Genomic DNA, 22,858 nt, shown 5'->3' with positions numbered 1-22,858 from the left:
TTCATCAAACTGTCATTCGACGATGTCAGCCTCGAGAGAGAGCGAAAGGGCCCAACGCCACAAGTCCGTTCTTGAAAATCGAATTATCGTCAAACGTGGTCGTTAGACACGCATGAGCGGCTACAAACAAAATACCAATAATACCTGTATTTTATTCTGGGAGGGCAGGGGATCGTTCACATGATACGTATTTTAATTTATTGCTGCCGTGGAGAAAATTCGGAAAATTTGAAAGTTATTTGACATTTTCTCTCGTTCACAATATATTATTATTATTTTTAAATTCGATATGAAAATTACACACGCTCGCGTATGTGCGTGCGTGTGTATGTGTGTGTATATTTCATTTTAGAAGGATACGCTATGCAGATACAATATCAATGCTTAATTAAACCTCAGAAAAATGAAAAGATGCGTGCGACCTGTGTACATACTAGATATCTCATGTGCGAGAAGCACGAACGAACAATCTTTCTCGCTGAGAAGGGTACACCATGATCTACAACACACCAATTACGACCGTGAAGTATGCATCAGTCAAGAACCGAGACACGAAACGTAATTTCCGAAGATCACATGTCGACGTTTATGCGCAAATAAAATTTATTCGTACAGCGTGCAACGTGGATCCATCTACGTGCTAAAATCTAGGCATACATATTCATCAAAGCGTAATCGCCAGTACACAGTATTAAAGCCGATTTAAAGCACTTTCGTATTCATTTTTCGCGATAACTCGCAGCGCGCGCTAGCTCGTCGCTCTTTAATTATTTTCGTAGCGTGGGTAACGTAAATCGCGAATAGGCGCAATTTCCTGCTCGAGTACAGTGGCCATGAAAGAGTCGTGTCGGTTTTGATGGCATCACCATGGACGCGCGCGCACGTTACCTGCCACCTTAGCTTCTTTCCATTCGTTACTTCCTTTCGATTATCTCGCGCCGTCCTCTATTAATCAGACCCGACAGTCGTTGCTCGCTCTTAATTACGCGCGAGCTCGAAGCTCGCGTACGTAGATTGACCATAAAGATGACTCGGGTACGCTCGATTCTTCGATGGCACCGGCAATAATAAAAGCGCCGACTGTGCCGCACGGTATACAAGGAAAGGACTCTGGGACTCTGGCGGTTTTAACCGGCCGTTAAAACTCAATGTATCGCGCGCACGACGCCATTAAGGGCGTTTAATCGAACCGCGAACATGCAGAAATTATTCTTGCCCCGGCGCGCTTTTTCCACCTGTCATCGGGCGTAATGACTCTAATGGGTACCGGGAGCGCACATTCGCACCGACTGTATTTTTCCTAATATTTGCTCGATCGAATGGAGATCCCGTTCCGCTCGACGTGTACGTGCGTTAAATCAACTCAATTAATCGTTAGTTAATCCATTTCGCGGTACCTCTTGCTCTTAATTATATCGTCCGTACTTGCAAACCATTTACGCCAGTGCATCTGAGAATCACGGGTGAAAATTACATGTACGAATAATTACATAAAAATTATGTATTACAGAAAATAAAGGCGTATTATTCCGTCGAGTTTCGTCACGAGTTTACCTTCAAGACAAGTATTTTCTTATTCGTTTGCACGGATCGGCGCTCCCACACGTACGTCCACTCTCACACGCAACGTCTCACACGTGTATGTTCGCGCGCGCGTAAAACACGTTGAAAAGACCTGGGCCTGATTTAAGACCCGAGCCGACTGACGGAATACCACAGATATTAGGAACGTTCGCTCGGCGAACGAAGCTATAGACAGTCATATCCGGCGGGCACCGGCAATTAATAACTCGCCAGGGCCTATTAATGCCATTGTTCAGAGACGCGTGACGGAGGCGCGTCCGTGTGAGTGCGTCAGCGTGGCTGCGTGTGCCCGCTATATCGCACTCGTGGCACCGTGTATGTACGTACCTGCGAGCCGCATGTGAGTTAGTAAGTGAGGGTGAGGGGTACAGGGCATTTCAAAGCGAGGGTGAGACACACTCGCGGACAGGTGCGCCCACCTCGTGCCCGGCCTCGTAATCGCCGGGCCCGATCTGTCGATCGATCGGATCGCGCCACCCGGTGAGGGGAAGCCCCGCACACTCTTGGAAGGATAAAATGAGATTTTAATCGACTTTACGTACGCTCACGCACAGCTGGAACGCTCCTCGGCGCTCCCGTTCGTAACGTACGTTTCGGGGCGAGGGTACACCGAGGGTACGACACGCGTTGTGAAATCCTTGAGAAATAACGCCGTTTCTTACTCCAGAGGCATCTCAGACAGGAATCGAAACAATTTTCATCAATAGAGCAAGTGTTACTAGTTATTATATATTTATATATATTTTATATTACCCGTAAACTTTTGAATATTATAATAGATGATAGTGCAAAATTAAATTATCCTTTAATTTTATTCTTTATTAGATGTGCTTGATTTATTTTATTTATTTTAGAATAGCAGACATATACAGCAAACAATATTTTGCATTGCTGTTAAAAACGCAACAAATCCATGTGTAAATTTAATAAATTGTCGTTATGTTAATAAAAGTTTATGTATTAAATTTATATAATCGACTAATCCAAAAGTTAAAACGCGCAATGTGAGATTATGCAAACTGTGCACAAATAACATTTTCCTTAAGTAAAATTTAACATTATAAATATATTCATTTTACATAAAATTTGTTTCCAAACCTTGTAATTTTCCTACTAATTTTATGTTGAGTTATCTACATAATATTGATGTCATCATTTGATATATTCGCATTTTATTAAATTAACACAAAACTTTGAGTGAACATGCGAAATATATGGAATTTATAATACAAATTTTTTGTTACGTGTATATTGCAGAGTCAGAAATTACTAACATGTTTCTACGCGGGCATTTACACTTCTCGATCATACTAAATTTCCATCGCGCAGATTACGCGCCCGTAGAAGTTCTCTCCTTTCCGCTTTAATCAAGACTTCCGCGTCTTGAGGATCCGCGAATTGGAGCACGAATAGCGCCAGGTGTGCCGATATTGCTTTGGAGCGCATCGCGAAATCTCCGATGTATCGACGCGAGGCGAATCGAAGGCGTGAAATTTATTTGCTGGTATGTCGGTACTGCGATGATTCGGCGATCAGCGTGCCGTGAAGGTAATAATAACGATACCTATATACGTAGAACGATAGTCGTCAGCAGGCACACAATATCTACGACACACGTGTAACGCCCGCGCACACCTTCCTCCTTTTTCTTGACCGGATCTCGTTACTACGTTTGCGTTACGCTACCCGGTATATACCGGTAAGTCGATGCTATCTATCGCCGGTATATCGGCAATGCGAGGGTCGTTCCGAATTTCTAACACGACTTGATAGATCGTTTCAGTATGAGCGACGCGCTGGGTTTTGCCTTCCTCTTCGATAGCCACGGCGGAACAATCGTGACCGAAAGAAGGGCGAGCGGAGTTCTCCCCCTTTCCTCCCCCATCGCTCTCCTCCCCAACGTAGCCGATGGCATATACGTTTATGCTAATTTGTAGTTAGCTTACGTGCGCGCTCGTATCTCCGGCACTGATGCGTGCGCAGGTACGTGCCAACGATAGGCGAGTCGTAAGGAACCGGTTTCAGCCTACCGAAATCGCACGGAACGCGATTTATTTTCCCTTTGTCGGCTATTTGCAAACAGCCGGCGATTCGCCGGTGCCCGTTCGATCTCGGACTTTCGACGAGGACGCGCGGAGGAACGCGTAGCGCGGAACGTTATCGATCTCGAGGTTGCTGATTAGTATTCGAGAATTTTCCAGCTAGATTGGAACAGTTTCAAACAGGTCGAACCTCAGAGCGAAGATATTAAATTAACACGTGACATTAATTGATAAATTCTTATCAATTAAATCATTAATCATCGACTGCTTTTATTTTATGAATTGTCAAGATAGCAAACCGATGTCTCCTTTCAGTGATCTCTTAATTGGGAAGCAATGAACGTATTATTATTTTTATTGAATGTGGCTAAAGTAGCACGCGACTCGCATCGTAAACCGTGTGATACGTAACTTCGATCTTTGCTTTTCAGACGGAGATCACCGAATGATCTCCCAAAGGTGATGATTTTCGCGATTTTATTCCGGTTACGGAGAAGACTGCGAATGTCCGCAGTCACGTCACTTTCTTCATCTACGTTGCGTACACGCGCATTTACGGATCGCAGGCAGATTAATAGCCCGTGGAAGGACGAAACGGAGGCGCGCGTTGCCTCTGAATCAAGATCGTAAAATCCCTGGCTTCCGTTCACACCGAACGCGGCCCTCCGAACTCGTCTCCTTCCTTTCTCTTTCTCTCTTTCTCTTTTTTTTTTTTACTTCCTTGTCTTGCTTACGCGAGCGAGGAACCAATAAATCTGGATCCGGTCGCCCGGATCATGTGTGCGGCTACTAAGGCGCTTACACATTATCTCCCGCCCCACTCTCCGTCCTTCTTTCCGTTTCTTGATCGCGCGCTTCTTTCCCCTTCAACCTTCGTCCTTCCCTCCTTCGGTACAGTTCCCATCGAACTTCCTTGTGCGTCCCTCCGGCCCGCAACAAAACTCAAATCTAACTTATTTACATATCTCCGGCGATGGTGGTGAATTACCATATTCACGCGTGTTATATATATATATATATATACATATAAGTATATACGTATATCGGGTAGCACATACGTGCCAACGCATATGGGAGCCAAAGACGGACACGAAGACGAGTAGTAGTAGGTAGGGGGAGTTGGAGGGGGCTGCCGATAAAACCCCCGTATAGAGGTACACCTCCTGTGCGCAAAAGCAGATCGTATGACACATACGGCATACGTGGCAAAAAAGAAAGACACGAGGGCTGCATGCGTGCGTACGTGTGCGCGCACTCACTGCCGTGCGTGTATATGTTCATGAGGATATACCCCTCTCCTCTATTGGGCCAGGTGGAGGGACCGCGCCAAGGTCGGGTCTGTTCTCTGTCTTTCGATCGTTAGAAAGGGTTGTGGATCGATGAGCGTGGATTAGCATTGCGCCACGATAACGTCCACGTATCACGGGTCGTTTAGGCGATGGAGTTGCCACAGTGGCGAATTAAGTCACTTTTTCTATATTTAACAACATATTAATAATGTGTATGATAATAAATAATAAATGTGAATATATAATAATTAATATAATAATATTTATTAAGTGTCATATCAATATCATAAATATAATAATTGTTCTATAAATACGTTCCATAAATACGTTGAAGTTGTCATAAAAATTATCACATCAATATGCAATACAATAAAAAACACATAAGTTCTACGACCAATGATGACTTAAACGATCATTAGACATTTTTATGCGCGAAGCGTGAGGCTGAGTTATGGTATATTGCTCTAGAAAATATCGGAGAAAAGAACCATAAAAGTCGAGGAGATTAAGATCATCATCGCGGACACACATCGAAGTCGTGCCGGAGGCTCTCAACAGAAAACTTATAGCATTTCAGGTAGTTTTGTGGCCGACACCTTTGCTCGTTGACCTGGATCAATCCTGGAAATCAAGATCCAGGAAAATTGTGTGCAGGTAGCATACAGACGGTGATTCATTGGGCGGAAAAGCACCTCTATGTAGCTGGAAAAGCAGACACCGCGCTTTCGACATCTCTGCAATAATAATGCCTAATCCAGATTTCTCGTTACGTCATCCAGTATGCTATCCATTTATCAATAAAATATTTCTTTCACAGTAGAACGCGCATATTTGTGTGCATATTTTTTTCTCAATTATATTTAGAAATAAATAAAATATCTAATTAAGTGAAGCATTCATTTTATAAAGTATTTTTAACACGACAAAAGAGCGGTGATTACGTAAAGATCTGTCGTTTCCAAAAATGAAAACCACGATTACCCGAATTATTTTGAGGTAGATAGTAGACGTAGGATCTGCGTGAGGTTGGAGTCAACGTCCAACACGGAAAAAAAAACCAGAGCGTTTGCTTCACTTTCGAAACCGACACTTTTGCCCGTTGACCCGGATCAACCCTGGAAATCAAGATCGGGAAAAGTTGGGCGCAGGTAGTATAGAGATGGTCGATTGTCCATTGTGCGCATGGAAAAGCACGTATATATCAGTGAAGAAGAAGAAGTTACGTGTGTCGTGTACGGAAAACGATATGCATTCACAGCGCATGACGTTCTTCCTCGTCCACGGGGTGCCCTAGAATTGGAAACGTGAGACGCGGAGGACTCGTGTGGATGCGACAGACGTGACAGGTAGAAACACTCCGGCAGGCGAGGAAAAACCTCTTTCTTCCCGGGAGACGGCTAGACAGTGCATTCAGCGCGATTGGTCCCGTTCCATTTTTCACACCTCGATTGAAAAGCGCATCAATAAATAAGATATGGAGAGCACGCGTTTCAAGCAATCTCTTGGAGGATAATCCTGATAGGTAACTTATTCACTTGTATATTTCATTTCAGAAACTGGTTTTGCGTGGGAATAATTTTTCGATCATGAAGTACGACAAATCCAATAAACGAATATAAAATTCCTGATAAGCGTAAAGTGCGCAAAAATATAATATATACAACACACGTGAAAAGTTTCAATATTGAATTTTTTCGCGTATACATATTGCGCGTGCATCCAACTTTTATTACAACTCCAGTCATGGTGTCGCGACGATGGAGTTTCCTGTGTGCGCCATGTATGTATGTACGTGCCAGATTTCCACTCGAGGATCTCAAGCTTGGAAGCGATCGGAGGGGTAGAGGGGGACGCGCAACGAAAACGAAAATACATTAGGATTTCCGCGGGAAAAAGGACGGGATTATTCGCCGTAGATCGAGCACAGAAGGTATTAGCACCATTTTGCTCCCTTAATATATTATTTCTGTGTCGAGGACCTTCTCAGGCTTCCCCCCCTTTCCCCTCCTTCAATCGTTCGTGTCCCCTCAATAGACAGTCATATGCATACCTATGAGAAGACGAAACGAGGGTGAGGAGGATGTACCGATACCCGAATTTCTTTCGATCGACCGGTCGCAGGGAACTGCGATCCACCAGGAGTGCGTATATGTATGCGTGTGTGTGTGTGTACGTAGGATGCAAATTTCTCCGTATGCAAATGGTGCATCGGGAGGTATGCAAATGCTCGGAACATGTGCGCCCCGTCTTTTTCGAACCCTTTTCCGCCCGGCACGCCGAAGATGATCGGGAACGCGCCCGATATTTGCATATCTTGGATATTTCCTCTCATTGTATCGGGACCATTGTACCGTGGGTTCCTGCGTCCGGGATGGGACGCGGATACTTACGCGCACGATGGATCCAAGCCATTAATCCGAATATCTCATTGAACCGAACCGGTGCCAGGATTGACAGATTGCCTCGAGTGTTCCCAGGATCGCCGCTTCCGGCTTCTTAATGCTTTTCCCGGCCGAGACGCGCGCTCTCGCAGATGTCTTTGCGTATCGATTATCATTAAACGCTCTTACATTCCTTTATCTCATAAATATCAAAAATGAAGAATAGAAATTAATTGATCTTACAAGAGAGCAAATTCCAGCTTTTACGCATGACATAGTAAGTTTCTGTTAATTATTATTATATAATTGTGGTAGCTGAAATTAATCTTAATTAAATAATAAATTAGTACCGTTTTCAACAGCAAGATAAAGTCGAATAGGTATCTTGGTTGAGGTGTTAATACGATTGGCAGCTGACTAATCAGAGATGCACCAAGCGAGGATAAATAAAGATAAAAGAAAATTTGGTGGCGAACGTGAGAAAGGGGTGCAGTCCTTGCCGGTCGCCTTAGCACATCGAAATTACTATATAATCGAGAGCGTATCGAAACGAGGGCCAGAGCCAGGCGCATTGTACTCATAATGCAATCGTACCGGCGAATGTCATTGTCTGAAACCAGTTCGCGATCTCATTCCTTCGCGTACTCACTCTCTCCGTGATTCGTAATTATCGGTCCGCGCGCATTGATTATTAAACAGCTTATTATGCACGTCTCGGGTCTGGGTGTTTTCGATGTCTGAATACGCGTCATCGGGACCGAGAACGGCTTGGAAAAAGCCGCCAGGTGCTTGCAAGCACCAGCAAGGATCGGGTAAGAAGTATACTGGCGAGAAGGAGCAAGTTTCACTCACGAAGCATCTGGAATCTTTTTCGCGATGGTGATTTGCATATCGATCATCCGTGCGATGAATTGCTACATTACTCATCTGTTTCATTGGATTTTTGCCGTAAAGTGAGACAGTTAGAGATCCGCTCGTACTGAATAACGGTGCAGTAACGCATTAAAACCCGGTGTATTACAATGCAATGATACGTAAAGTATTATTGTGTCCGTGCGACGATATTATTCGCGTCGTAAAACAACGCACGTATTTTATGCGCATTATGGTGTATCCGATAGAACGGGAGAACGGTGCACGCACCCGCCGCGCCGGATTAATCAGCAGCAGATCATCTTCGATGACGCGGCGCGCTCGCGCACGCGATGCGCGACGACGCGGCGTCGGCGACGACCGGCGCGGCCGCGGCGTGGCGGCGAGCACGATCGTTTTGCAATGTTGCTGAAATAATTGCGCGAAAACGGTAGTGCGCGCGAGAGAGGAAGAGAGTGACGCGCGGAGAGGCACGCTCGAGGGGCTACCGCCGCTCGGGAGAGATAGATGCTAAATTCCTCTTTGCTCCGAATTAATCTCGGCCGGAATGTGACTCCCACACCCGACTACCCCATTGCCCCCGTGGACGCCGCCGCCGCCACCGCCATGGTGGACTTTCATCACGAATGGCTTCTAGAAGGGATGCAATTGTCCGCGTCGCCGAGCCGATGCGCATACGTTGCACATTTTCGCGTCGTCAACGAGAGAAATAGAGAAAGAGCATGAGAGAGAGAGAGAGAGAGAGAGGCGAACGCAGATATAGCGTCGCGTTTTGCGCTCCGATCGAATCATTCATTCGTGTTGTCGGCGCGTGTAGTATTGTATAACGATTGTATAACTCGTATCAGGTCGGGCCAAACGTGTTGTTTGCGCCGTAATTATTTCACGTTGCGTAATACGATCGTTTACCAGCGACCATGCGTTGTTTGAGGAATACGGCGCGAATGCATCTACCGCTCGACAGTTTGATATATGCCCGATCGGAACTCGACGTCGAGCACCAACGTAAAGCCGAGAGTTGTCCTTACGTTGCACGTGAAATATTCATTGTCTACTACTGTGTGATAGTTGCGCAACGGTTTGATAGCGATCGCTTCGACGACAATATCGAGCGCGCGTTACGTGTCCGAACGTCTTGGGACGGCGCTCGAGATAATCAGATAATGAATTTGCAAAGTAACGCGTTACGCTAACGTAATGGCGAACCATCAAATACGCGAATCATAAATACGCTCGATCGTTTCCACAGTGGCAATTTACGACGCGAGTGGATTGTATGATATATATATATTTCGTCACTTGTGCTTATGTATGAGTCTGTTTGAGAGATTATCTGAGGCAGCGGCTCGAACATGCGCGTATGTTAATCTCATGCAAAGCGATCACATTAATTATGCGAGGGGACGAAATTCGGCGTTACGACCATGACGAGGAATCTTAATGACAATCGGCGAATAAGTCGCCGCGCACGATTGGGAACAGTGTTCCTGTAGGTTGCATATTTTCTGGGTCAATGACGGGCCAGAGCCAGATTCGCCGCATACTAACACGAAATTTTCGAATAACAATCCCGCCTATGTTTATTAATAGTGACTGCTCTTTCCCATCGCAGCGCAGACATTGTCGGTAGACCGAACCGGCTAGGCGACTCTCTCTACGAAACCCTTTGTGAATTATTTCAAGACAGTCTGGATTGATGTTTAACAACCGGATAGGAATGTCTTCAAATCGGGTCGTGAACGAGCGAAATGATTTTAAATGCAATGTGAATCATTTTAAAACACCCAGAAATATAGCTAATTGATTTGTTATATTAATGATAATTATCGACAATGTCGATCGCGTGTTATTACTTTCTCAGTGTCATCAGAAGTCACGAAAAAAACGCAACGTTTCAGAGCGATCAATGTTGTAAGATAACATTCGGTCAATTGCGAAAAGCAGGAGCGTGTTACGATTCGCGGATTGTATTCAGGGTAATGAATTATATTTCCGTCACACAATACAATTATACGTATGGAAGTTAAACGCGATCTCTTAAGAAATGTCTTAATTAATCCTCAGAAGCGTTTATTGCAAATTACTTCTTGCTGCGGTAATTAGACAAAATTACAACGCTCGCGTTGCACAATAAAGTAGAACGGACAGCATGAGAACTGCATTGCTGTAAGAATGGATGCTTTAGTTTTGCTTATCATTTGTTGCGGAGTGGCAATAAAAATCTTACTTCAAATACATACTAATTAATTGAAATAATGCGCTGTTGACATCCAGATTTCTGAAGATAACTTAATTATGAAATTCATTAACATGTATTTATACCTATTTTAATTACTACACTTATCTTATTATTTAGCTATATCAAACAAAAAATACGGCAATATTATGTGTTTGAACATTTTTCGAATTTAGCAATATTAAAAACTTACAAGATTGTTTATTTACAAAATCGATTAGTTACAAAATTCGTAAATTACCAAGGAATACGAAAAAATCCACTGTATTTTGTACACAGGAAAAGATATTGCGTCTTTCATATCGACAAGTGATATCGCCGATATATATCATACAATTTCTTCGTATTGTTGAAGGAAATCTGCACGCAATTGCGTGCCTCTTGCATGCGTCCGATTGTTTAGCATGCGTATGCATAGCAAATATTATCAGTGTACTCAGTGTAAGCATTTTCGACGTCTCCGCCTTGATTACGTCTTGATCGCTGTGTCGATGCAAACTGCAATGAAATATTTCAAATTTATATACAAATACAAATATTTTGCACAATAATCCCCATACATTCACATGATGTAAAATAAATTTGAAGTTATTTCAGAATAGCAGAAGTTGATCGTTTTAAAACAACACAATTGCACGTTATTGCACAAATAAATTATTGTAAAACATTGTTCAGCTCGGTTCAATTCCGATCCATCGGCGTGCTATTGCGGCTTCGACGCTCTCATTTGTTATTATGTATTGCACGGCGATTACGGAGCTTCTGAGAAATATGGTGCGCTATCATACGTAATCGACTATTCCCTGTATGACTCGACCCGAGTGTTGAGTGTCGCCACGTACGGCGAAATACGATCCTGTGGACGTTCCTGGCCTACATTGCCGCTCATTATGTGATCGAAAGTAAACGCTTAACCCTCGTCTCGGGAGGACAGTGTTGAACAATAGATTATAGAACAGACGCACGCGTTACGTCAGACGTGTATCGGATGTAAGCTGGCAATTGCATCACAAGCAGCGATCTTGATTCGTAGATCACGCATGAATTGTGAATTTCTCTCGCGAAAAATTCCTCCCCTTGACATTCGTGTATTAATTACCGCAACGATACGTGACAGTCATAGAAAGATAATTTATTTTGGCACGGTCGTTAAAATTGCAAATCGTTGCTAATTGCGGTCGTAATTCACCGATCAAGATGACGTGTCTAATCTATTCGCTGCGCGCTATAGTTATTAACGGAAAATTTTTCCTCACGGTTCTCTATACGCGAGCTACGAGTGTAAGTGCTGGGAAGAGTAATGCCGTTCCAGTCATTTGAGGGTTTGCCTTACACGCGGCAACGTTCCCGTGTGTACTTACAAAGCGAAGTAATGTACAGCAGATGGTCACGGCCAACGCCAGGAACCGAGATCTTGTTTCATCAGATCTTTAGAATTACGTTCGAGCAATCTCAAGCACGAAAATAACTTGAAAGTAGTTTTAATTCCTCTTCGGGATCGCACTTTCTGTCCCTCAAAGAGATATATAAAATTAAAACTGACATTAACGGGGATGTTTGATAATGACCAATTTTCTATACTTTTTCCATGAGCCCACATCATCTAATGTAAGTTTCATGTTTGTTAAGGAGCAAGTTCTCCAAATAAATTGTTTTATATTTATGCGACGCAAACATATTTTATAAAAAATTGCTATTGTAAAAGGGACGAGAATAGGCTTTTTGAAAAAATTCGAGAAATTTTCATACATCTTCGCTTACAGCATGCGATATATAAACAGAATGGTAATTAATCTGATCGTGGAAAACAATTTTCGGAGAGGAGGTCACGACAATGCCGGACAGGAATTTTTAAAGAGTGTGCTGCACATTGTCGGCCGCGGCTCTCAGGATGAAAGCCTCCATTCAGTTCCTAACGTTCGTTCAAGTGCACCTTTCTGAAAACTGTTTCCAAGAGCGCGTGTATTCCGAGATGTACATGTGTTACGTTGTCGTCCGTGCGCACACTATGATCGTCCTGGTAGTAGCTAACAGTCGAACGGGACTCCGCAGTATCGCGCAACGAAAAGAGGGATTCACGTATCGAAAGAACTCGAGTGATTGGTCAAAGTAATAATTATTTCTCAGAAGAAACAAGGAAAAATTGAGAAAATGAAATAAAATAAGGAGCAAGTTAGAAGTTTAATTTAAACTCTAATTTATTTTCTCGTCTCATTATTATTAAATAATAGACTCTTTTCCAAATTGAAGACAGAATTTCTGCGAGGAACGGTATCGCCGAGATAACAACAGTGATGCCAATCTCGAATTGACGCTACAGATATCGCGCTACGGTACGAGTTGCGAAAGTGCATATATAAGCTTTCGGGCGAGGATGAGAAGCGATAAGGGTGGAAAAACGTCGGGCTGTGTGATCGTCCAGAAGCGACAGCAGTGGGGGCAGCAAGGGGGTTAGAACCTGCGCCTAAGATCACCCCTTCCGAGCGCATGCTCATGCACCCCTTTTCCCACCCTGTCGCCGTGCTTTGACTCCCGATACGATCGGAAAGAAGGATCCGAGAGCCAAACTATCAACTTATCTTACTTTTTCGACTTGTCTGCTCGCACTTCGAGCGTGCCTCTTTTCAAAATACGTTTCTCGTCTTCGTAAACTTGAAATTAATATCGTGAGATATATGTGAAAACTTTCCGTTCTGAAGCGATTAATATATTACTGCATGCTGAACGCTTTAAGCTGACAAATTCTTCCGCTTTAAACAACATTGTTCTAACATCCCCTCTAATAACTAACGATTTTAAACATTCAAATTTCTTGAGATTATAGTAAAGATGATGCATAGTAGTATGCTCGATTTACTTAAAGATCAGAATATAATTCTCAACTAAGAAGTCCTGCACTTCTATCACAATTGATCTATCGAGAAATGAGGTCACACATTGCAGATGGGAGAATATCCAATCTCGCTTCCATAAAAAGAAAAAGGCGGATTTGAAAAAATTATAATTAAAGATTCGATTCGTAACTAGAACTTGAGTCCTCACCGACAGATAGATCCTTCAATCCTCCCGAAACCGGAACTCGTCACCCTCAGCTCAATTCGATCACTTCGAGCGTAGCGCAACCCTTCTTTCCGATCAGCCCGTTGAAGTCACCGATACTTCCGATACCTGATATAGTGAACCGTCCCTCGGCGTTGTGCGGTTCGTGTCCTCGTGGCCGTGGATGGTAGGGGTGCCCGGCGCACTGGTGGGGGTAACCACCCTCACGTTCCAGCGGGCTGGTTTTCATCGTTTCGCGTTACGCGGCGCCACCGTACGGCCCGCACCGAGGCGATCTCCTGCTCCCGAGTCGATTAAGTCTTGTCCAACGTCGGTGCGTTCGCGTACTCCCGTGTCGTTCAGCCCCGCGACCACCCCCATGGGTCAGGGAGACAGGGTGGTCGAAGGCGCGCGGGCGACCATCCTTGGGACGCTTCCGGTGGCGATTCACGACGGCGAGTATCAGCTCGCCGACGTCGACCGGACGACGCGTGGCGAGGACGTGGCGGACAATTCTTTCGCCGGGGTGGAAAAGTGCGTGGCCGGAGGGATGACTGCGAGGGCTGCAGGCACCGAGCGCTCGAGTTAGTCTCGGCCAGAACACAGGCCCAGCAGGATCATCGCACACGCACACGAGGAGTGCGCGCGGAGTGCGTGGATCGAACGGGCCGACACGACGCCTCACGCGCCGGATCGCCGGGCGAGTGCCAGGCACTCACGGTGTTGCGGTGTAAGGTGCACTCTCCCCGCCGCCCCCGTTCCGCGCGCACGAGGACGCTCGCGCGAGCGAAGAAGGCGCCCGACGATCCCAAGTTACTCGATTTTTTCAATTTGCTTTTGAATGTGCGCGGAATTTTTATTTTTTCTTTTTCGCTCTTGTTGAAGATCCGACTGTGCGGACAACCGCGAAGATCGAGGGGGGGAAAGACACTCGAGGAGGAAGACGACGCCGAAGAGTAACCCGCGGACAACACCGCAGAGACTGTGTTGCACCAGGTGATTGTCACCGGCGATTTGTGATTGTGTACTTGTGATGATACTTCGGCTGTGACAAAGTTTCCCTCGAAAGATCCCGTGACGGTTCCGAGTAGACGCGGGTGATTGGCATATGATACGCGAATTATTATTTCTCGACGGTCTGTTTTTCTGACAGTCGATTATTCAAAATGGACATGAAACGAGAATTTAGAATAATTTTGATTTAAATGAATAAAAATATGAGAAATTAGATGATTAAAACAAAGCGTGTGATTGTTTCTGCTTAAAATACTCATTTCAAATTCTAAATTTTTCATGTCGAGAATCATCAAAATATAAAAACTTCCCTTTTGAGTTTTTAACATCCGGATGTTATATAAATAAGAGCGACATATACTTTTAAGATTTTTTTAAGCAATGCATTCCTAGACCACAAATTTGTACCGAGTTTTACAATAACGAAAATTTATTCTAAATAACATGACATTGATACAAGCTATTGTTAATAATAACTTTAGCGCGAATTCTTCGTGTCTGTCAATTTTGGGCAAGCTGCTTAAAAATTTTAAATTTCTTTAAAAATACTTTTGCGTGACATCATGTTTAATATTCACCAAATCTAAGAAAACAATTTATGATCAAAAACAAATTGTGCCTTGCAAAAGTAAAAACTTCTCGTGCGAAATTTTTGTACCATTATCCAAGAGATGCTGTGATAAAATGACAAACGCACTCTCGATCGGTGTTACTTTCGTGGGATTTTCTTTCTCGCTGGAAGTGTCGCGTCTCCGCGAATACATCATACACGTGCAAGCGTTCTCTAGGATTATCTGAAAGTCGAAACGGGACCAGCGTGAACGTGACCATCAGACGGATTCCTGATCGTCTCGGGCGCATTACGTACCTTTATCTCGAGCGGTCAACCAACTTGCCTTACGGCTCGGCGAGAAGAGTGAGAAACGCAATTCGAGTGGCTCTCTGTCGGAGAACTCGAGACCCGGTTGATAGCACTTAGCTGACTATTATAATTCGCGCGAGTTTCAGATCGGCAAACACGTAAACCTTAACGTCTCGAGTACGCGATCGTAAACTTCATTTGCGTTTCAACGCGCAGACCTGGCGTCAAGTGTGTGCGCGAAACTCGAGATCGTTCGCGAGAGATCATCATTAGGGGGATGAAAAAGATTTCCTTCCCTGTGCCCTATAAATCCACCATCTCCCCGCACACTTTATTTTCGGCGGGTGCATCTCGAGAAAATCCATGGGAGAAACTGGGTGCAACGTTACCGCGTACACGCGTAGCCGAAAAAGGGGGACCCCCGAACGAGAAGGACTATTTAATTACGATCGATCCTCCGCCGTCAGCTGCACTTCCTCGGTGTCCCTCTCTTTCTCCCTTCCCCTTTTGCATCCGCGATCGTACGCGAGCCGCTGCGGATGACAAACGTCTTTCTGAGAAACGCAATTTCTCATGTGAGAAGTGAGTCCGCGCGCACGAGGCGTCGTCTCGAAAAATAATCACCAGCGTTCAACCCGGATCGAGTTCATTCCCTGGATCCCGCGCGTACCCCCCTCAGTCGTACCCCCCTCCGCCAACTCCCTTCCTCCGTCTCCCCCCAGCTTCGTCGAGGCCCGGTGCTCTTATCCGGTGTAAAAAAGATTTCGCTTACTTACGTCGGACAAACGGTTAAGTCTCATGTCGTTCCTACCGCGAGCGTGTCGCGCGACGACGTCCCTGAGCGCGGCTCTTGAACTTACGACTCTCTCGTTCGTCGTCGCATCCTTCGTGCGCCTCCGCGCGCGAAAGATATTGTTACAATCGCCGGGGAGTCCTCGAAGAGAATCGCGTTGCCCCTCGAAGACCAATGGCGGGGACAGGGCGGCGGACGGGACTTTATCGTCGACCGGTATATTGAGTAGCGTGCGACCGTTGGAAGAAAGTGAGTCTCTCTGCTGCGAGCAGCGAAATTCCAAGACGACCGTGACGCACGACGAGACGCGGACGTTCTCCCGCGGTTCCGTTTTCGACAGCCGGGGGACTATTTTTTTTGTCCCGAGCACAGTTCCGCTCGCGATTCCGCAACGTTCCCGCGACGCGAAGTAAAGTAATCACGACGATTAAACGAAGCCGCGTTTCGGATTCTCAAGCTTCGTTTCAGGTGACCTCAATGAGCAGACCTCTGCTCGGAGACCCGGCGACTCTCCCGCGCGAGAAGGTTTCGCATTATCGGCACGTATCTTTTTGCACCTGCTTGCAGTAGAAGGAGGAGCTTGAAAAATAAAAGGTCTTGCACGTATTGTTAGACATCGGAAAGATTAGTTAAAGTCGTGCCTGGCGTGCGCGGCATTTGGCATTCCGCGCGGGACGTATGCGAAATTAAAAACGCTCTCATTCCTCGTGACAATCGCGACTTTTTCGTGCGACACGTGTAAAAATTCGTGACGGTCGACAAATGGTGATTTGCATAAAGCGAAATGCGATCGAGAAACCGCGGCGCGCAAGCGATGCACGGCGTGGCACGGAAAATGGCCGAGAAATTCGGTTTTTGTTTTCATCGATGGACGATGTAAATGCGAAATAAACCCGCGACCGCCACCGGCATACGTCTGGGAAATATGTAATTTAAACTCCAAATGATTTGTCGCAAGTGAGTTATTCCACGGTACATCGAAATCCGGGCAGCACGTCGCATATCAGACGACGCATTAACTTGTCGTACTATTACGAGAACTGACCGGCCATACCGTGTATATACGAGCAGTAAAATCGTCTCAACGGCATTGCAAAACGCGAGGGTGTATTCGTGTTTTTGGCCAATCGCCGAGCGCCCCGCGCACGCCGGCCGAATACTTTCGGCCGCGTAATTTTATCTTTATTGTAAATGCAAACGATCGTCAAGTGTCCGATCTCTTTGTCCAACGTACGATTTTTCGCAATGCGGAAATACTGGTGTGCGCGAATCAGCAGAAAAATAATAACTATCCATTATGCGTCACGCGGCTTTTTCTCCCGACCAGTCGTTTACGAATTTTGCCATTTTAAATAATCGCTATTTTCGGCGAGCAAATTTATTATAGGATATATACCTATAGGAGCCCGGCGTGATCCATAAAAAATATTTCTATTTCAATTTTGCATTTCTGGCAAGCATTTCGGACAGATCTAACTACGTGCGAGAGATATTTCGTTTCGATATTAACTGTGGCAATGGCGTAATGCAATTTTGCAATACAACGGCTCTATTTTGAATAACTTAACGAATAACGGACTAAAAGCGATAGATTGTTCAGAATGTGTCACAGTAAGTTCGTGTTAAGCGAGCTTCATTATGTGCTCAGCACAACGGACTGTCAGCCAACTTTATCTGCTCGTTTCGGATCAGAAATAACCGCATTGATTGTAATTCTAATTATCCAACAAGTCTAATGTGTGCATTTCTTTTTCTATTTGTTCTCCAGAGTTATAATGGAAAAGTGATTCTATTAAATTATGCTATAACATTTTTTCAACTCAATTTCGCATCATAAAATGGAGCTATAAGGTTTTCGCGAATTTATACAAAAATGGTTTACCGAAAATCTTGCACCGTGCATCGATCGACTTTACGATTACATTTCCCTTGCATAATTAGAAACGTAGTCGTCGCGGCGAGGATCGTAAGTTATATATCCTTGTGAATCACGAGTACATAACGTCGCACATGGCGAGGGATGTAATGACAATTTCTGCGCACTAAATTTCACCTGCCACAATCGCGTCGCAAATATTTACCCGCAGCAACGGGACAAAAGCGGAATCCGCGAAAATCGCGATACAGGCGCGTATAGAGTGATGCGGCCGCGTCAAGATTCCGCAATTTCGCTTCAAGATGCTCGTCTCTATGCGACAAAGAAAAAGAAAGATAGAGAGAGAGGAAGAGGGGGACAGAGCATTTTGATTCTATTTAGGGTGTCTTCGTGTTCTATTTAAAACTTGGGTCCATTGGTCACTCCACCACAGGCGGGGCGAGCGCGCGCGTTACGTGGCCGCATAACGCGGCACGTTTGTCCGCATCGCCGGCTCTGCCAACAATGTATCCAAGTGTGGACACCGCATTATATTTCTAACTGTCGAAGACGTAAGAAGTCTGCGAGGACCGGCGGTGCTAACACCGGCAGACGATGCGCGAGACGCGTACTCCGTGCGTGCACACGCGGATGATGCACACGCGGATGTACACGCACGTCTCGCGCACGCCGGCCGGCGTTGACAAACTAATCCCCGCGCTATACCGGGTGACCGTAAAGTACACGCTGACAAGCCGGCAGTCTGCCGCAGTATTTTCGTGGTCGAGAGTCGCGCCTGATAAATTTTGCGCGGCGGTGATGCCGCAGATGCGCCGCACTGACATAATCGCGGCACGCCGGTCCGTGAAAATTACAGGTTTATGAAATTTCTACGGGCTTTACGGCGCAACCGATACTCGAGTGCTACGCGCAAGGATCTCACAAAGATGCTGCCGGGGCCGCTGACTTCTAAAAGTGATCTCTCGCGGCGACATTTCGCTCGGGAATCGGATCAACGTAAAGTTATAGTAATGCCATGTTTTACTAAGAGCATTATTAGCGCTTGTGTTTTGCGTGAAATAATAATTTAATGACTTTATGGCGCCGTTGGTACCGCTACGTGGACGGAGCGCGACACGTAGATCTTATCCTGTTAATAATTACACGTGACATCCTCTCCTACTCTTGGTAGCACAACGATTTTCGATTACCATTTACCTCCTTACGTCGTCCGCGAGAACACGACTCGAGACGAACCGCATTCACTGCGGAATACGAAAGCAGACATTGTCACATTAATAACAACCAGTTGAAATTCCCTAAACTAACAGCCACGCGTTAGCCATAGAAACCAATCCCAAACTGTTGACGGTATCGCGAATTAGCACGGAATACTTAATCGTGCCAAATCGATCGTTGCAACTTCGTTGCGCTAATCGAGCAACAAGTATCCAGTCAGTATTCTAATGACGGCGCGCCCGAACGTTGCATGAATTGTAGATATACCTGGTATCATATTCAATCAAACGTTATTAACTTCCCGCATTGACCTGCGGTAGCATCGCGGTAATCTGTTAGCCGCTAGCAACACCACAATAAAAACTAGAAAAAATTAAATAATATTGCGCGATTACTAACAAAATTATTAACAAAAATATTACTATAACAAAAAAGTCAATACTGATTGCTATAATGGATTATCAGAAGTTTCATTGCGAAATTATTATGATAAAAATTGGTCGTGATAAAAATAACTTACTGCGTAAATGTAATGCATTATGCCCTGAATTAACAACCGTATGTCTAAACAAACAATTATAACAGCATCTCTTCAATATTTTCGAGCGCTTTCCAGACAGTATTATTCTAATATGCACGAGTTGTATTATTTAATCGGTGCTTTTAACTTTGATATTTGAGATTCCACGAATTTTTTATACACCAGTTGCAAAATGCAAAAATTGCTCAAACCGAGACAAGCAAGCTCTGGTGGAGTCGAAAGTCAGTAAATCGAAAGCCAAACTTGGCAGACAATCAGAAATGAAAATGAACGTTACGTGTGCTCATACGTGCGCCGAGTTCGATACCAGTTAAGTTAACTGGTGCGAAGTGGGTTTACCCGCGGTAAAAGGCGGGTTGTACCAGCTAACCCCTTCAGTGGGCTATTATCTGCACGCGTGTGCCCTTAGCCTATTTTTTTATTTACGACGCGTAAGTCAACCCTATAACGCCACGGCAAAAATAATTCTGGTAAACTGCTTACAGTATATTCTCTTTTTTTCTTGAGAACTGCCGCGATAGCAAGTACGTACATATCCTGAATTTTTCATTTTCCATGACAAAAAAGTTTATTGTCTCCCATTAAAATGAGCAGTTACAATCACGCAAATTGTTTAAATATTTTGGATAAGAAAAGAATTCATTTTAAGAAATTTCTCGCCTATCTCATGAAATGACCTATCTGACTTTATAAATAGCGATATCTAATCAGCTAAATTTTTAATGACATATTTAATAAATAAATATAGTTATAAAGTTATAAATTTAAATAGATGTCCATGTATCGACAAGCTGTTAGATTTCACAACTCTATAGTTGTTAGATTCAGTTTACAAATTTCGAAGGAAACTTGTCCGGCTTTTTGAAGTAATTTTCAAGTAGTTAAGTGAAAAAGAGAGGCACTGAGTGTAATGGTGGATACAGCGCGCGGAAGGAGACTTTGGATAGCTTGTAATTTTTACTCTTGCGTAAATGACAGTTTGAACAACTTTGCTTCGCTAATCACGATTTTTCTATAATTTTTATCTATTTAAGGAGCATCGTCATATTGGATAAAATAATTTTTGGAAATTGCAAGTTTTTCAATTTTTAGTTGAAAAATGTTATTATATTACTTGTGATCATATTGTCTTAATGAACACAACTGTCATTTATAAATTCGAATATTACTATTTTTGCAATGTTTTAATTATTTCTCTTTCTCTCTCTCTCATCCCTCATTTAATACTTTTTATCATTTATAATAATGGCTCTAACACTATGTTAAATTAACAATAATCCAGAAAATATTTGATGTGTGAAATTTAATGAAATTTCTTGAACATTCAACTTGTATTCAAACAATTCTCATACTGTGATTGTTGCCGACATGAATGATTTCCAACTTTACTCAGTCGAGTCATTAACGGAAACATTGATAACTTTCCGAAAATTATGATCAAATTTATAATCTTGGTGTTTTTCAACAAATAGTTTACTTAAATTGTCAACCGTCAAGAAAGCTTTTGACGGTTTTGAGAGCAAAGAGAAATAGGGAAAGAGAAATAGGGATAGGAAAGGAACGAGAGAAGTGGGGGCAAGATAGAAAATCGAAAAAATAAAATAGACCAATAGCTGAAGCGAGAGGGGATAGATCGGATGGAAAGGATGGGAAATCAGAAGAAAAAGAGGAAGGAACGAAGAAGGGAACTAGTGATCGGCAGGGGTTGGAAAAGGGCGGTCGGGGAGTTGAAAATATGAGATCCGCTCTGGTAGGGACCATCTAGCCAGCCTCCGCTTCTTTCCGCGGCCTCCCGCTCCTTCCCGCGGCTTATCCCCACTCCTGTAGTGTCCTTTCCGAGATCAGACGGCGCGCTACCGTGGTGGGGACGCTCCGAGAGCCCAAGATTGGTCGTGTGGGGGGCCGGCCTACCCCCACTACGCGTCTCAGGCTCCGCCCATCTCCCACCATTGGCTCTGCGCCTCCTCCAGGCATTGCATCGGTCGTCCGGTAGCTCTTAGTTTCAGGTTAGGAGCCTGCTAGGACGGGTCTCGTTCTCTCTTCTTGGGGTCATCCGGACGAGAGCGGACGAAAGGGTACGCAACCCGGGTGCGTCAGTGGTACCACGAGGAAGGAGAAGACGACAGAAAAGGGGAGGATACTGAAGGATGCAGCTGTCTCTTATCGCTCTGCCCTTCGACAAGAGGAGGTGTTGGACATGACGTCCGGCTTGCTATCAGGTGGATGTCGATGAGGCTCAAGAGACTCTGCTGGAGAACGGATTACGAGGGAAACGGATTTTCGACTCGCGTGGCGTATCGATCAAGTGTTGCACTGAGTGTCACCAAAGTGCTCCGAATCCCGAAGTGATCTTCCTCGTGACTGGTGACGAGACTCCGTGTTCGTGTCATCGTGATTGGTTTTCTTCTTTTTGTGTGGTCGATTATACACCTCAAGTGCGTGAGTGTCGCGGACTTGGTCCTTGTTAGCGACGAGTGAGAAACATTGCCCTCGTACCGTGATGCGTGCCGTGTGATGCGGCAGCGGGTAGACGTCTGCACGCATTATCGTTACGTGAACGAGGAGGGCAACGGCGACGCGGAGCTCGACGTCAAGATCGGCGGACTGTCTGCGCGAGATTTCGCAATCGTGATGAGTCCGCGGATGGTCCGGCCCAGGAGCACCGCGACCCTTTAATAGTGCTGACTGATGACACGGTGACGAATGATCCGGATCACCACGATCCGTCGATCGAGGAAGATCGAGACGACGTTCAGCACAGTGGTGATGATGCCGTGGTACCGAGCACGTTTTCGACCAACGTGAGACCACCTGGCCCTGATCCGTCAGAGTTCCCAGAGTGTCGTCAGAGTGTCGCTCCAGTTTGATTCGGCGTTGCTTGGACGAATCGTGACGCGCTACGTTTCAGCGCAGATGATCGGCTCGTGCTACAGATCGGGGAAAGAGAGATCGATCCAAGAAGAGTATTCCACTTAGATCATTAGATTGAATACGTACTGTGTATGTGTATGTGTGTGTGTGTGCATGTGTATGTGATAATAGTCAATCAACGGCTTTTTTACAACACGGCCGTCGAGAACCGTCTAGAAGAGAAGTCATGAGAATCGAAT

General features: G+C 44.8%; 2 long non-coding RNA genes across 2 annotated transcripts; one reads left to right on the top strand and one right to left on the bottom strand.

Moving 5' to 3' along the window:
* Positions 1-10,218: 10,218 nt before the first annotated feature.
* On the bottom strand, positions 10,219-13,624 carry LOC113562559. Its single transcript, XR_003406976.1, has 2 exons — positions 13,448-13,624; positions 10,219-10,903 (listed from the first exon to the last, which is right to left on the bottom strand). It is a non-coding gene; the product is annotated as an uncharacterized LOC113562559 (long non-coding RNA).
* A 407-nt stretch (positions 13,625-14,031) lies between these two features.
* On the top strand, positions 14,032-22,676 carry LOC113562558. Its single transcript, XR_003406975.1, has 2 exons — positions 14,032-14,440; positions 21,742-22,676. It is a non-coding gene; the product is annotated as an uncharacterized LOC113562558 (long non-coding RNA).
* Positions 22,677-22,858: the final 182 nt, after the last annotated feature.

This window comes from Ooceraea biroi, chromosome 9, assembly GCF_003672135.1.
Source record: "Ooceraea biroi isolate clonal line C1 chromosome 9, Obir_v5.4, whole genome shotgun sequence".
Taxonomy (NCBI): Eukaryota; Metazoa; Arthropoda; class Insecta; order Hymenoptera; family Formicidae; genus Ooceraea; species Ooceraea biroi.
The sequence above is the reverse complement of the archived record's forward strand: the minus strand, read 5'-3'. Positions and strand labels throughout refer to the sequence as shown.